This window comes from Berghia stephanieae, chromosome 1 (assembly GCF_034508935.2).
Source record: "Berghia stephanieae isolate SIO BIC M18660-M18661 chromosome 1, UCSD_Bste_1.3, whole genome shotgun sequence".
NCBI lineage: Eukaryota > Metazoa > Mollusca > Gastropoda > Nudibranchia > Aeolidiidae > Berghia > Berghia stephanieae.
In genome coordinates this window covers 137,045,272-137,060,526 of record NC_088360.1, presented here as the reverse complement: position 1 = coordinate 137,060,526, position 15,255 = coordinate 137,045,272, and the positions used below count along the sequence as shown (strand labels likewise).

The 15,255-nt window shown below is 35.7% G+C and overlaps 1 long non-coding RNA gene across 1 annotated transcript; it reads left to right on the top strand.

Annotated features, from left to right (window-relative positions):
- Window positions 1-470: 470 nt before the first annotated feature.
- Window positions 471-13,174, top strand: LOC144965606 (uncharacterized). Its single transcript, XR_013644071.1, has 5 exons — window positions 471-591; window positions 3,967-4,029; window positions 10,457-10,513; window positions 12,290-12,355; window positions 13,074-13,174. It is a non-coding gene; the product is annotated as an uncharacterized LOC144965606 (long non-coding RNA).
- Window positions 13,175-15,255: the final 2,081 nt, after the last annotated feature.

Here is a 15,255-nt window from a genome sequence, read left to right as displayed (position 1 = left end):
TCAATGCGCTTATAGATGTTTTCTTTATTCACGCAGTAAGCCATACGGAAACATATTTCCATTCCCTAGAGCAGAAGACTCGTAGTAGGTGTTATTTCTATACTAGCTCTTACAATAACCGACAGAACCTGAAGCCTGGTACTCATTTACAACTGAGTCTATCGGTGTTATGTATGTAAAATGACTTATCCAAGGATACAACACTGGGACTAGAGTTTACCACACTCACTGACACCCATCCTGTCATTGGTCACGCTTAACGTTTCTTTAAATCGGTTGAAATGTCAGGACCTCGTGAGGTCTCAGGTTTGAGCGTTTTTGGCGAGATGAGAGTCATCTAAATCGATCGATATTTGAAGGACGAATTTTCTGGCCAAATTTTAAAATAAGTCTCTTTCCAGAGCACAGCAGTTAATTGGTTTATTTACATAATATACTATAATTATTAATTAGGGTCAGTCATGACATTAATATAATTAAAATACAATTATGATAAAGCAACGTGGGGTTTAAACCTTCGTAATTTTCTGTGCATTTAGATTTCTGAACCAGGACAGCGAAGACGTCAAAATGAACAGCTTATTTCTACTTGTGAGTCTTGATCATTTCATCGTTAAAGGCTCCATACACGCTCAGTTCTAATCGAGGGACGATCGCCGAACAGGCAAATCGGAGTGAAAACGCAATGTGTGTGTGGCCAAATACCTGGCCGACGGTCGGTGTCTCGCAAAGCCCGCCTTGCTTAAAATTTTTCGAGGCGATTGGCGATCGGGGGCGTGGCAGTATAAAAAATTGGACAATCCTTTTCCGGATTTTCGCTGTTTTGACGTCAGATTTGTGATCAGCGTCAAATTTACAATAAGTTTGATACCAAGAACTATGTTTTTACTCAAAAAATTGATGAAATTAGAAATAAATTTTAATTAATAGTGAGGCTATCTGAACATTGCCCCTCCATGTTTTGTGATGGATCAAGTGGTATGAGTCTCGCTTTCGGATCGGAAAGTTCAGGTTTCGAGACCCGCTCTGAGTGGCGCAAAGTTGAGTCCTTGGAAAAGGCTCTTTACTCACATTTTCTCACCGCACTCAGGTTTAAAGTGAGTACATGGCCGTTCGTTGTCTTTGTCGGAAAAAAAATTGTAATATAGCCTGACAGGCGTCATGTCTCGTCCTTCATGTTTAGTATTGCTGTTGGCTTGGGGCCCATTGTAATGCGCTTTGAGCACGTCTAGTGGATATTCCGCCAAATAAATGCTGTGTTATTATTTATTTAAAATAATATTTTTATAAATTTTGAGTCAGGAAGAGGTCGATGAACAAAAGGTTTCGTTCTTGATCACCGTAAAATTTATAATGAATTTCATACAAAATAAAACAGTTTTCCGACTTTCGTAATTTCCAATGTAATGACATAGTATGACAGTTATTATCATTATTAACCTTTTTAATTATTATTGTTTGTTTGTATTTTTTTTTTTTGTCTGTGTTTTTTTTTTGGTTGTACTTCTTTTTTTCTTTTTCTTTTTCTTCTCGTTGACGCGACATCACGGTCGATCTTGACACAAACATAATTTGGAATTGGCAGATGCCAAATAGCTTTGACTACGTGATGACATGGGTGGGCATTGAAATTGGATGTAACCTTGAATTATAGTCTACAAACAACCCCACCCCCCCCCCCAAAAAAAAAAAAAAGAAAGAAGAAAAAAAAGATACAGAGCTGTGTACGTGTGTGTGTGTGTGTGTGTGTGTGTGTGTGTGTGTGGGTGGGTGGGTGGGTGGGGGGGGGGGGGGGGGGGGGGTGCCGGTACCTGCCACGGGAGCACTGTCGATATGTTTTATAAATAATAATAATAATAATAATAATAATAATAATAATAATGATAATAATAAATAATAATAATAATAATAATAATAATAATAATAATAATAATAATAATAAATAATAATAAATAATGATAATACTAATAATAATAATAATAATAATAATAATAATAATAATAATAATAATAATAATAATAATAATAAAAATAATAATAATAACAATAATAATAATAGTAATAATAATAATAATGCTTATGATGAATAATAACAAATCTTTATTGTCCACAAAATGGAAAAATTTCCGTGGTCTACGTTGCTTTTAAAATTAAATCTGATTGCAAATGTATAGATGTTATGCGTATTGGAAACATTATACTAACGACATCTCCATCGGGGTATAACATACTAACACATAAAACTGTGTAACCTCGAACGTTTATAGTCTGATTGATATAATTTAGTGATAAGTTAATTATAAAAATGGCTGTCTAAAAGCAATAACAACGGGTTGACAAACGTCAAATAATTCCTTCTATTGATGCTCTGTGTTAAAATTAAAATCCTCACAAAGTTCGCCAGCCAGAAATAACGCTCCAGCCCAAAAATCTACATGGAACCTTGAACGTTTATAGTCTGATATATTTTAATGAGAATTAATGGGTGTCTAAAACAATAACAATGGGATGGGTGGCGTCAATTTGGTTCCTTCTATAAATATCCAAGAACTTTACTCACTCCATCCGCTCTCTCCTCCTTCAATACATTTGTATCTATTCTCATCATCACTTTCTTGTGCGGCTATGCATGTGGTCTTGTGATATGACACTCGCCTTTGGATCGGACTGTACTGGGTTCGAGTCCCGCTCTGAGTCCTTGGAAAAGGCTCTTTTCTCGCATTCTCTCACCTTGTTCACGTTTAAAATGAGTACCTCGCTGTTTACAGCGTCGTCTCTGTCGGGAAACGATTGTAATATCGCCTAACAGTCATGTCTCGTTTAACATGTTTTGCTGTTGGCCAAGGACCCTTATAAAGTGATTTGAGCACATTTATTGAATATAGCGGTATATATAGCGCAAGTAATTTTCTCTCTCTCTCCCTCTCTCTCTCTCTCTCTCTCTCTCTCTCTCTCTCTCTCTCTCTCTCTCTCTCTGTGTGTGTGTGTGTGTGTGTGTGTCTCGACATGTTACATTATTATAGCTATTGCTACATATAATGCGAATATCTTGGACGGTTATTGATGCTATGAGTTTAGGTAACATCCGCCAGTCGGAAATAACGTACCGTCACACAAAACTACGAGTAACCTTGAACGCTAAAAGTCTGATTGATATAATTTAGTGAGAACTAATTACCAAACCTTCGTCATTATATCGGGATTAACCCGTTGTCTTAAAACGGTTTTTTTTTTTTTTTTTTGCATCTGTGTGGTGTTGTGGTTTGACACTCGCTTGTTTGTATGTATCGCCTTACTCAAAATCTCAAGGCAACACTATAGGTTTTGTTTACATAGATGGCGCTCTGCATTGAAACAAGCTAATAGGCCCAATTATAATATTGTAAAATTTTAATGGTATACGTTTCTTACCAATAACTAAAATTCAAGAAAAAGACAATATTGAAAGTGAAATTTTTGCTTAAAAATATTATGTATTACTGAGCATTTATAATGTGTCAAAAATTAGAATGTATGGGTTTTTTTCGACATTCTATGCAGGTCTGTCATTCGAAAGCAATTGTGAGCCTAGTTTACATTGTTTTAACAGACAAAATGTTGTGTCATTTTTTAAAAGATTTCCATTACAACAATGAGCCCATAATGATTATGTTTATCAGACCTGCAAATAAGTGCAGGTTGATTTGGGTTTTTAAAAAAAATTTCGGTTTTTTGTTTGTAGTTTTTTTTTTTCTTCTTTTTTTTTGTTGTTAATTTTATTTTATGTTTTTATCTTTTTCTCTCTTTTAAACATTTTTTTCAATCTCAGGGAATTTGCAATTTGTAATGTACAATATATTGTTATTTCATAAATAAAGGACTTTAAAGGAACACTCGGTCCATTTCAACGCACTTTTACTGATTTGATATGATATGATGAGATATGATATGATATTATACTTTTTCTTCTCATTCTCCACAGCTCAAGCTCCTGGTATTGGCTCTCCTGTTTGTTGCTGTTCAGGCCAACGTCTTTTGCGTAAAAGAGTCGGTGGGTTTATCTTGTTTTTGGATATTTGATTGTTAAGCGGCTATGTAGTCTTGTAATATGACACTTGCCTCCGGGGTTCGGGTTCCGCTCTGAGCAGCTCATAGTTGAGTCATTGAAAAAAAAAGGCTCTTCGGTCATTCTCTCACAGTACCCAGGTGAAAAATAAGTACATGACAGTTAACGGCATTGTCGCTGTCGGAAAATATATAATATCGCCTGAAAGGCGTCATATCTTGTTCAACATGTTAAGTGATGCTGTTTGCTAAGGACCCCTTGGAAAGCGCTTTGAGCACTTTAAGTGGATATTGCTCAATATTAATGCTCTACTTTGTTTTTTTTCAATGACATTCTATAGATAAAATACCATGGATCCCTAAGAAACTATAGACATATATATACGGTGTGTAAATGTAGCATTCGTAAACTTATAACCTGATATTAGGACATGTTTTTTAAAATTACCATCTAGTGATTTGCCATTAGCAGTACTACTGGAGACAGCGGGAAACATTAAACTTCTGAAGTGGCAAAGATAGAACGAAGTTGACGTCACTCAGGTATTTGGTATTGTTTGTTTTTGCCATCCGTGTTTATGAGTAGTTCTCACTAAACATTTTTATCCATACTTTAAACGTTTAAGGTTATCATTTTGAGTGTTGGTCCGTTATATTTCCGGATGTCAATGTTGTGAGCTTCTTTGCCAAGCGCACAGCATCTATTGGGTTTCCAATAGCAGAGGATGCGTATTTTTGTGAGGTCGTGAATGTCACGTTACTGTAGAACGAGCTTAAGTCTCAATGGTAAATTAGCTTTAGGCGACCATGAGTTGTTATAAATTTTCAAACCATTTGCTATGCTATCTTGTGATGACAACGCCTCTCAGTAGTCATATGAATACTATTTACTCACCATGGTTATATAAACCCATGGCAGGTCGGAAAACGTCATTTGCTATCCTTCACATAATGCAGGGTTGATTGTGTGAAGTACGTTCGGGGCCGGAAGATAACAAGGCATAGCGCAGGCTACTGTACTGTGTAAATCCGTGAACGGGTGACCAAATCATAGTACAGAGAAGGCAATAAATCTGTTACGATATGTCCCAATAAAAGTATAACACAGAGAAGGCCGAAACTGTGTTATACAGGCCGGTACAGAATAAAACAAATATAACACAGGAGACCAAACAGTGTGATGTAAAATATCAAAAGCTGGTCGGTCGGTGACGAATTAAAAAGCGACTTAATATGTCGTAATATCACATCTCAATAAAAGAGTTTGACAGTAAAAAGGTGCCAGTTAATAATTGAGTCGGTCAAGTCTCTATCCAGATCCAAAAAGGATAGTGCAAAGTCCTGTAGGTAAAACAAATTTGAGAAGCACAGTTGTTCTCAATACGTATTGGGTCGTGATCGGTATACACAGTAAAATAGTGTCCATGCTACACAGCTTCAAGAAAAATCAGAACAACGCCGTTTCAAGACTACAGAGGAGCAAATATTACATCCCTCCATCCTATATTGAAGACATAAGGGGTTCATTTAAAATTGAATCAAAATCAGAAATTTGCGATTTGGGATTACTGGTTACAATGGTGATTTACCATACCAGTAAAAGATTAAAATTTTATTACTTTTTATACAGTGTAACATTGTCCTCCATCCCTGTTAGAAGCATTTACCAGAATGGTACTCATTTACTGTGAGTGTGAGTAATAAACTAGTGATTTACTACTCATATATAAAGCGTATACATTACAAGTCAAGTTTCTCAGGGGGTTTACGAATCCTTTCAGATCTGCGTAATGGTGGCAGATAAGGGCTGCTAAGCATTGATTCTTTTTCAGTTGGTGTTGAAATTTGAGATGGATGGTAATCATTTGATTCTTCTATATCAACAGTTATTTTCTCACATTGATTTTCAGTAAAATCATCAGTAGGATCATTTATAGTGATAGGTAATTCACTTTGAATGGGAATAGGAATAGACAAGTCATGGTTCTGAATTTGAAAGTCATTTCTGATGGGCATGTATTGCTCATTTACATCAGTAGTAGTAGGACTAGAGTATCTAGCGCTATGGATTTGATCCGCGTGGAATCTCTTGAGAATTCCATTTGAAAGTACTTTATAGGACACGGGTCTTGTTTGTTCAATAATTTTGCCTGGGACATATTTTGGAACATTAGAAGAATGATTTTTAACAACTACATCTTCACCAGTGTTGAACTGTCTGAATTTTGATTTCTTATCATGGTGAACCTTTTGAGTATTTTGATTTTTGTGACATTTGCATGTATAGAATCATGAATTAGGTCAATACGAGTCTTAATTTTTCTGTTCATAAGCAATTCAGCAGGTGTCATTTCAGTTGTAGATTGTTGTGTGGAGCGGTCTTTTATGAGGAAACGATTAACACGATCTTGGATTGTTCCACCTGTCAGTTTTTTCATTGAAGTTTTGAAAATTCCTACTGCTCTTTCAGCAAGCCCATTGGTTGTTGGATGGTACGGTGCTGTTTTGATATGTTTGATGCAATTGAGAGTAATGAAAGTTTGGAAATCGTGTGAACAAAAGATAGGTCCATTGTCTGAAACGATAATATCAGGAAGTCCATGAGTAGCAAAAACATTTCTCAGTTTAGAGATGGTGCTTTGCGTCGTATATGTATCCATGATATGGACGTCAATCCATTTTGAATGTGCGTCAATGATTACGAGGAACATTTTTCCTAGGAACGGTCCGGCGAAATCAATGTGGATGCGGTTCCACGGTTTGCTGGGCCAGATCCATTGATGAAGAGGTGTTGATGGTGGTCCATTGCTCATACTCAGACACTCGAAACAAGATTTTGACACGTTTTCAAGAGCTTTGTCGATGTGAGGCCACCACACATAGACACGTGCTAGTGCCATCATACGGACGATTCCGATGTGTTCTTCGTGGAGAAGATCAAGGATGCTTTTGCGGAGTTTTGGAGGTATGATAACACGAATGCCCCAGAGGAGACACTCATTGTCGATGCTGAGTTCTGCACAACGAACGAAGTAAGGTTGAAGCGATTCATCTTCTGGATGAATTATACGTTGAAGGCCAGCCGTTTAGGCAGTAGTCGTAGACTTTGCTAAGTGTTGGATCCATCTTCGTTTCAAAGGCGATAGTTGAACTCGTCACTGGTGTTGAGTCAATTACGTTGAAGACATGTAGAACATCCTCGGGTAGTTGTGCTGATTGCGTTTGTGTACAAGATGGTAATGGTAGTCTGCTGAGACCATCTGCATTGTTTCGATGACCTGTTATGTGTTGTAGAGTGTAGTCAAAGGCGCTCAATATAAGTGCCCATCGTTGTATTCTAGAAGACGAATGCTCAGGAATTGGCTTGTGTTCGCCAAACAAACCTAGCAGTGGTTTGTGGTCAGTTTTGATAATGATGTGTCGAGCATAGAGAAATTTGTGGAACTTTTTCAAGCCGAAAATGATACTGAGGGCTTCTTTGTTGAGTTGGGAATAATTCCTTTCTGCGGGGTCTAATGATCTCGATGCGTAGGAAATGGGTTTTTCTTCACCGTTGCAGAAATACCATGCGGCGATGCATCACAAGTCAGAGTTATTTGTTTTGCAGGGTCAAAATGCACGAGAAGTTTGTCAGAAATTAGAACTTGTTTAGAGGTTTCAAAAGCTGTTTGTTGTGATTTTTCCCAGTGCCAAGGAAAGTTTTTCTTCAGGAGATCAAAGAGTAGTGCTAGTTTGTTTGCAAGGTTGGGTAGGAACTTTGAATAATAGTTAACCATGTCCAGATAGGCTCTTAGTTCCTGTAAGTTGTTTGGAATGGGTGCATTTTTAATTGCCTCGATCTTCTCTGGTTGTGGAAGTAAACCATCCTTTGTGAGCTTGTACCCTAAAAAGTTGTATCCTAAAAAGTTGATTTCATTTTTCATGAACTCACATTTCTTTCTTTTGAGATTTAGTCCTTTTTCTTTCCATCTTTGAAGAACTTTGCTGAGGGTATCTAAATGTTCATCATCTGTTGAACTAGTTAAATACAAATTGTCAAAATAAATCACTGTATTGGGAATGTCTCTGAAAATGTTTTCAATTGTCCTTTGAAAAATTGCTGGGCAGGAAGAAATTCCATATGGCAATCGTAACATAGCGTACAGTCCACAGTGAGTGTTAATTGTTGTTATTTCCTGGCTAGCTTTATCCAAGACAAGATTTGTAAATGCATGACTAAAATCAATTGAACTGAATTTTTGTCGATGAGACAGTTGGAAATCTAAGTCTTCTGGTTTTGGAATTGGGTGATCTTCCTTTGCCATGACTTTGTTTACGGTCACTTTGTAATCACCACAGATTCAAAGCGTTTTGTCATTTTTAATCACTGGTACTATGGGTGTTGCCCATTCTGAATGTTCTACTTTCTTTATGATTTTCTCACGTTCTAAACGACCCAGTTCATCTTCGATTTTCTTGCTCAAGGCAAAAGGTGGGTGCCTTGCCTTTTTAAAAATAGGAGTGTTGTCCCTTAAGTTGATTTTTGCTACGTGGTCCTTGAGTGTTCCTTCATTGTCATTGAAAACTTCAGTATGTTGTTGCAGTATTTTATTGAGGTCATCCCTGGTGTTATTGATGTTGTTGATGCTGTTGTTTCGAATCAGTTGCCGCCAATCCAGTTTTATTTCCTGCAGCCAGTCTCCCCCAATAAGGGTGGACCGTTTCCTTCAACGCTGTGCAATGGTAACGTTTTGGTTTGATTTTGATATTTGATTAACATCTCACATTTCCCAAACACATGAACGATTTCACCAGTGTAAGTTTGAAGTTGAATTTCTGAAAGGGAAAAGTTATGATTATTGAAACGTTTATCGAATTCTTGCTTCGTTATAACAGATGCTGCTGCCCCGGTGTCTAGCTGAAAGGTGATATTTTGTTCATTGCATTGTAGATCAACTGTGATTGGCTTACTGGTTTTACTTCTAATAGTAAACATATCGTTTGAGATTTCTGAGTCAGATTCAGGATGCAGATAATATGATTCATTGGTATTGAGTTTTTCCAAATTGTGACATCTGTTTTGATTTTATTATGCTGTAGCCTACGTTGTCGATGTTGCCCTTGTTTTGTATTTTGCTGATGTTGAGGTTGCCACTGTTGCTGTTGTTGTTGACGTTGTTGTTGCCGATGTTGACGAAATTTTTGTTGTTCAAACGGACGACGTTGCGTTTGATTTGAAGGCCGATGGTTGAAGTTTTGTTGTTTTCGTTGTAAACAACATTTTGCCAAGTGTCCCGTTTTATGGCAGAAATGGCATTCGGCGTTGATAAATTTGCACGTTACACCTCGGTGGTCGTTACCACAACGCATGCAGTACTTGTGTTGATTTTGTTGAGTTCGAATGAGGTTTACTGTTTGTGGGAGGTTTTCGTTTAAACCCTTTGCTCCCTCGTACGATAGTTTTATGGCTTGACCGATTTCGATAGCTCGTTGCAATGTTAGATTTGGTTCAGCGAGTAGTTTTCTTTGGATTGTCTCATCGTTGATTGATCTCACTAGTTTTTCACACAGCCGGTCTTCCACCTGATCACCAAACTGACAGTATTGTGACAGCTTTCTTAGTGCGGCCACAAAATCACCTATTGACTCCTCCTTCCTTCTAATTATTTTCTCAAATTCTGTCCTTGCTACGAATTTCTGCGGTTTTGGCTCAAAATGATTTTGAAGTACATGTTTTATCTCCTCGAATGTTCGGTCGGAAATGGAATTTGGTGTTACTAAATCTCTCAGTAAATTAAATGTTTTTGGGCCTATCACTGAGATAAAGACTGCTTTCTTTTTTGTCGTCAATAATTTCATTTGCAATAAAGAAATAGTTTAATCTCTCTAGGTACTCCTCAAAGTTACAAAGCTGAGGGTCAAACTGTTCAATCTGCCCGAAGCCAAAGGAATTCATGATGATAAAATTAACATAAAGTTGAGAAAGTCGGTGATTTGCAGAGTTTACCTCGTCGCCAATTGTAATGTCGTCGCCAAGTGTATTGTATTGATATTGTTTATCAATAATTATAATTATATTTAAGTCAAACATCAAGGAACAACACAACAAGATTGTTAGATTATAATCGGAAAAAGGTTTCTATTCAACTCAAACAAAAAAAAACAAGCAATGTGCAGTGTAGCCAGTTTGGCAGTTTACAACTAAACGTTAAATAAATACAACTAAATTTATTAATCGATATATTACAAAATCGACGAGAGAATGTGAGTAAAGAGCCTTTTCCAAGGACTCAACTATGCGGCGAGCGAGGCTTGAACCCAAGAACTTCCGATCCGAAAGCAAGTGGCATACCACAAGACCACATCTAAATCACTATGACTTAATCCGGGCATGATAAGATGGATCACTTTTGTTTTTCAATCTTATTTTTCAGCAATGTCCTGGCGAACACAATTAGTGTAACCTAATATTTATGGTGTTTGGAATATGTGTAAGTATCTTCTCTTGTTATCCTATATTGTACAGTTTATGATCTAATAAATAGACTTTTCAACCCTTTAAATGATCTTTGTTTTCTTCATGTATCGATAACATGTTTCAACGTTATGCATTCATACATATTCGTTGTTAATATGACAATTTTCGGCACATGATATGGCTGTTAATACATAGCGGCGGATCAAACCTCTGAAGTCCTGATTTTCACGATCGGCGGATCCAAACTTTGAACTCGAGATAAATACAAACTTTACGCACCATGTTTTATTATATTTTGGGCGTCTCCGACCTCTGATGACATCAGACTATAGATAGTTTAACACACAAATAAGTGTCATTGTCAATAATTGTGGTGTTAATTCTAGTTTTTTGTTTGCTCCAATATCGAACATTTTGTTTCTGTACATGCATACCGGATGCTTCATCTGAGAAGGCAATGCTCCAAGTAGATATCATACGATTGGCATGTTAAATGAAATAAAATTTCGAGAATCATGTAGGAGAGAGCAAAAATAAATTACGATTTATGTCAAAAGTATCCTTTTTCACTGTTGACGTTATAGCTCAGCTACCAAAAGGCGCAGTGCTAAAACTTATATCAATCAAAAATTGAATAAATTCTCAACGTATAGCAAAATAAAAGAAAAACCAAAACAAATAAATTTTTAACGCATTTGATAAAATCTTACATAGTTTGACAGTTATTCAAACTTGAAATGCGTCAATAATAATAATAATAATAATAATAATAATAATAATAATAATAATAATAATAATAATAATAATAATAATAATAATAATAAATAATAATAATAATAATAATAATAATAATAATAGATAAATAATAATAATAATAATAATAATAATAATAATAATAATAATAATAATAATAATAATAATAATAATAATAAACCAAACTTTACGGTAGCAAATAGCAACAACAAAAACAAAATTAGTTGGCGTCTTTATTCCCTTAAAAACACACAACAAAGCGTAGATATTCAAGAAATAATCACCCCCGACGTGTACATATATGCAGGTCTGACATCCGAATATGTGCTTAGTATAAGATTGGGGTAATGAACAATATTTTGCGTCATATTTTGAGATTTCCAATATTATAGCAATGAGCCCATAATGAATTGGGTTATAAACCTGCAAATAGTGCACGTCGTTATCTCCGCATGCATCCGGTTCTACTCAAAAGATTATGACGAGTAATGATATATTTTAAGCCCTTTACATTTAGAGCCATGAATGGTTTTCAGGAGTAGGGCGTTAATTGCTTAATTACCTAATAGGATTCAATAGTCTGATGTCACGTCCGCCCAGCAACCAGCTGCTTGGTTCTAAACAAAGAAAGTCGACCCTTTTTTATTCTTCATGTTGGCTAGAACTTTTCACACGTCATGAGATCAGAATGTATAAATGTCAAAACATTATCAGATTTTATAATGTTTTTCTCCTCTGGATACACTTTTATGCTCGTCGAAGAAGTATTTCAAAAGGACGTCCGCCATTTATTCGATAGTTTCGAATCAGTTACTAAGTTACTTTGCGTTATTACGAGGGAAGTGACGTCACGATTGTTGAACCCTACTGTAAATTGTAAAAGTTGAAACTTCTTTTTTTACAGAATATTTTAAGTCCTTTACATGAAGAGCCATGAATGGTTTTCCCGAATACGGCGATTAATAAGTTAATTACCTAATTATATTACTACATCATGGAATTTACATTGTAAAGGTTGAAACTTCTTTATTTACAGAACAAACTGTAACCTTGTCCACGTCATACATAACAACAACCTTGAGGCACCTGGAATGTCTAACAGGTTAGTTAGTATTTTGGGAGCAGACACATGTTTTATAGAGTCACCCCCTAAAAGACAACATTTGGCCAGAAAAGTCATCCTACAAATACCGATTGATTTAATTGATTTGAGCCATATATACATATACATATATTATATATATATATATATATATATATATATATATTATATATATATATATATATAATATATATATAATTTTAATATTTACCAAACAATGTTTAAGTCAGTCTACATCGATGTTTCAGGCCTAATCAGCCATCGTCAGGACTATGTGTTACATGAGTTTGGTTTGTTGACTGTTGTTTGTTGAAGTGGTTCCGGTTTGTAGTTGATTAATAAGAACTTCCGGCGATGAGGACACGTATTGTAATCTCATTTTTCGTGTTGAGTGTGGCTTCATGAGGGTGTTTGATTATAGTATATTTCTCTTCCAGGCATAAGCTACAATATATATATATATATGCAGGTCTGACACCCGGAGCCATTTTGAGATTTGCATTACAACAATGAGCTTATCAGGAATTGGATTATCAAACCTGCAAATAAGTGCACGTTGTTCATATCCCTTTCTTGACATTTCATATCTGTTAATTTGGCTTCTGTTTCTACTTTTCAAATAATACAGCAAAAATTGTTACGAATTAAAAATTTTCATTATAAAATTTTCACTGTCAACATTCACGTTATCATCTATTTCTTCACGATTTGTCAACAGAAAGATGTCAAAGTACAAGCCAGTAATTTATTCCATGTGTGTTGTTGTTATCTTAACATAATGTTGTTATTTCAATAAAAGTGATTTACTTATCAATATTATGCGTACACGTCTTTTTCAACAAATAAAATGAAAGTTATAGGATAAATAAAATTCTCGTTAACATTCAAAGGAGAAAATTATCTTAAGGGTTAATTCCTAGGGGAAACTGGAATAACCCGGGCATCTGTTGCAGTGAAACGAAACTGCAGGGACAACTGGGAATGTGTTAAAATAGACATCAAGGAATTTACTCAAGACTACTGCAAATATAAATGTCGTAAGAAATCAGATACTTATAATGAAGAAATAAGAGCCCTTAATGAATTAGAAGAACAGTCAGTACATTACCCTAACGACAATGATATTTTATCACGAATATTGGAATTGTGGAAAATAATTGAAGTAAAAGTAAAACAAATTGAAGAAACAACGGGGGCCAGGGTAAGAGCAGGCATCAAGTGGATAGAGGAGGGAGAGAAATGTAATCGATTCTTTCTATCATTAGAAAAGACTAGGGCTGTAAACAATACAATTTGTAAATTGAAAACTGATGAAAATAATTATGTTACAAATGAATTGGAAATTCTAGAAATTATTAGTAAATATTATTCAGAACTTTACACCGAATTGAAAGAAGACGAAACAATAGAAATGTTGAGTGATAAATATGTAAAAAATATCACTAAAATATAACTAAAATAAAAAGTGAAGAGAAAGAATTCTGTGACAGATTTATTACGTTAGATGAAATTAGGAGCGCTATGGAAAAAAATGAAAAATGGATCCTCCCCAGGGCCAGATGGAATTCCAGTAGAATTTTACAAAGTTTTTTGGGATGAGATCAAAACGGCGATGTTCAACTGTTTTGAATTTAGTATTTTAAAAAAAAAATATGCTTAGTTACGGTCAAAGGAGGGGGTAATAGCGTTAATACCGAAAAATCATCTTATCGATAGGGAAGATGTAGGGAATTGGAGACCTATAACATTAACAAATGCTGGGTATAAAATACTGGCAAAAACATTGGCAAACAGACTTAAAACGGTTATAAGTAATATAATTACAGGGCTGAGAATCTTCCTCCTAAGGGCGGATTTTCGCCTAATTGGTGATTTACCTCCGCCCATCATCATCACAATTCCGCCTTTTAAATAGAATCACCATAACCAATACATCAAAATCCTTACCACCACCGTTACTACAACCACCACCACCACATCATCATCCCTACAATCACCACTACAGCAACCACCAAATCATCATTCCTATCATCACTTCAACTAAAACCACCACCACATCATCCTCCCTACCATTACTAGAACTACAACCACCACCACATCATCATCCCCACCACCACTACTACTACAACCACCACCACATCATCCAGTGATGATAATCTTCCGCAGAATTTCGGGATCTTGGGATTTTCTTTGAACTGTTCCGCTGTTTCTGCAGTGTCAAACATTTTTCTATGAAAAGCACTCTAGTGGCTCCACAGTAGATCGATGAAAATATCATGTCTTGTGTCAAATTTTGACACCTGTGCTCATTGCATAAATTTTGGTGACATTCGCATTTTTAATGGCGTCACCCAGGGTGGCACCATATGTCAAAAGTGACACAATGCCTGTGATTTCCTTGGATGAATAGATGATGGGTATGGATTGGAAAAGAAAAATAGAAAATCAATTTATAACACTCTCTCTCTCTCTCTCTCTCTCTCTCTCTCTCTCTCTCTCTCTCTATCTATCTATCTATCTATCTATCTATCTATCTCTCTCTCTCTCTCTCTCTCTCTCTCTCTCTCTCTCTCTCTCTCTCTTTCTTTCTCTTCTCTGTCTTATTGATTATCTGCATAACCACCAGCTTACAGGTATTGTAGTGTGCTTTGTAAAGTAAAAACAAATACTTTCTAGCCTTTGGAGCAAAATTTATAATTTATCAGCGGTATGATCATTATTGTGGGCCTTTAAAATCATTTTCGGGAAAGGGCAATTCATTAAATATGTATAAAAGGAGTATATTCTATAATGTTTTTGTGACTAACATATTGTATATGTAATTTTTGCATTTCCACTTGAGTTTGCCCGGTGGACTGATACATTTCCCTCCTTTTTGACAAATTGCATTTATCATCACT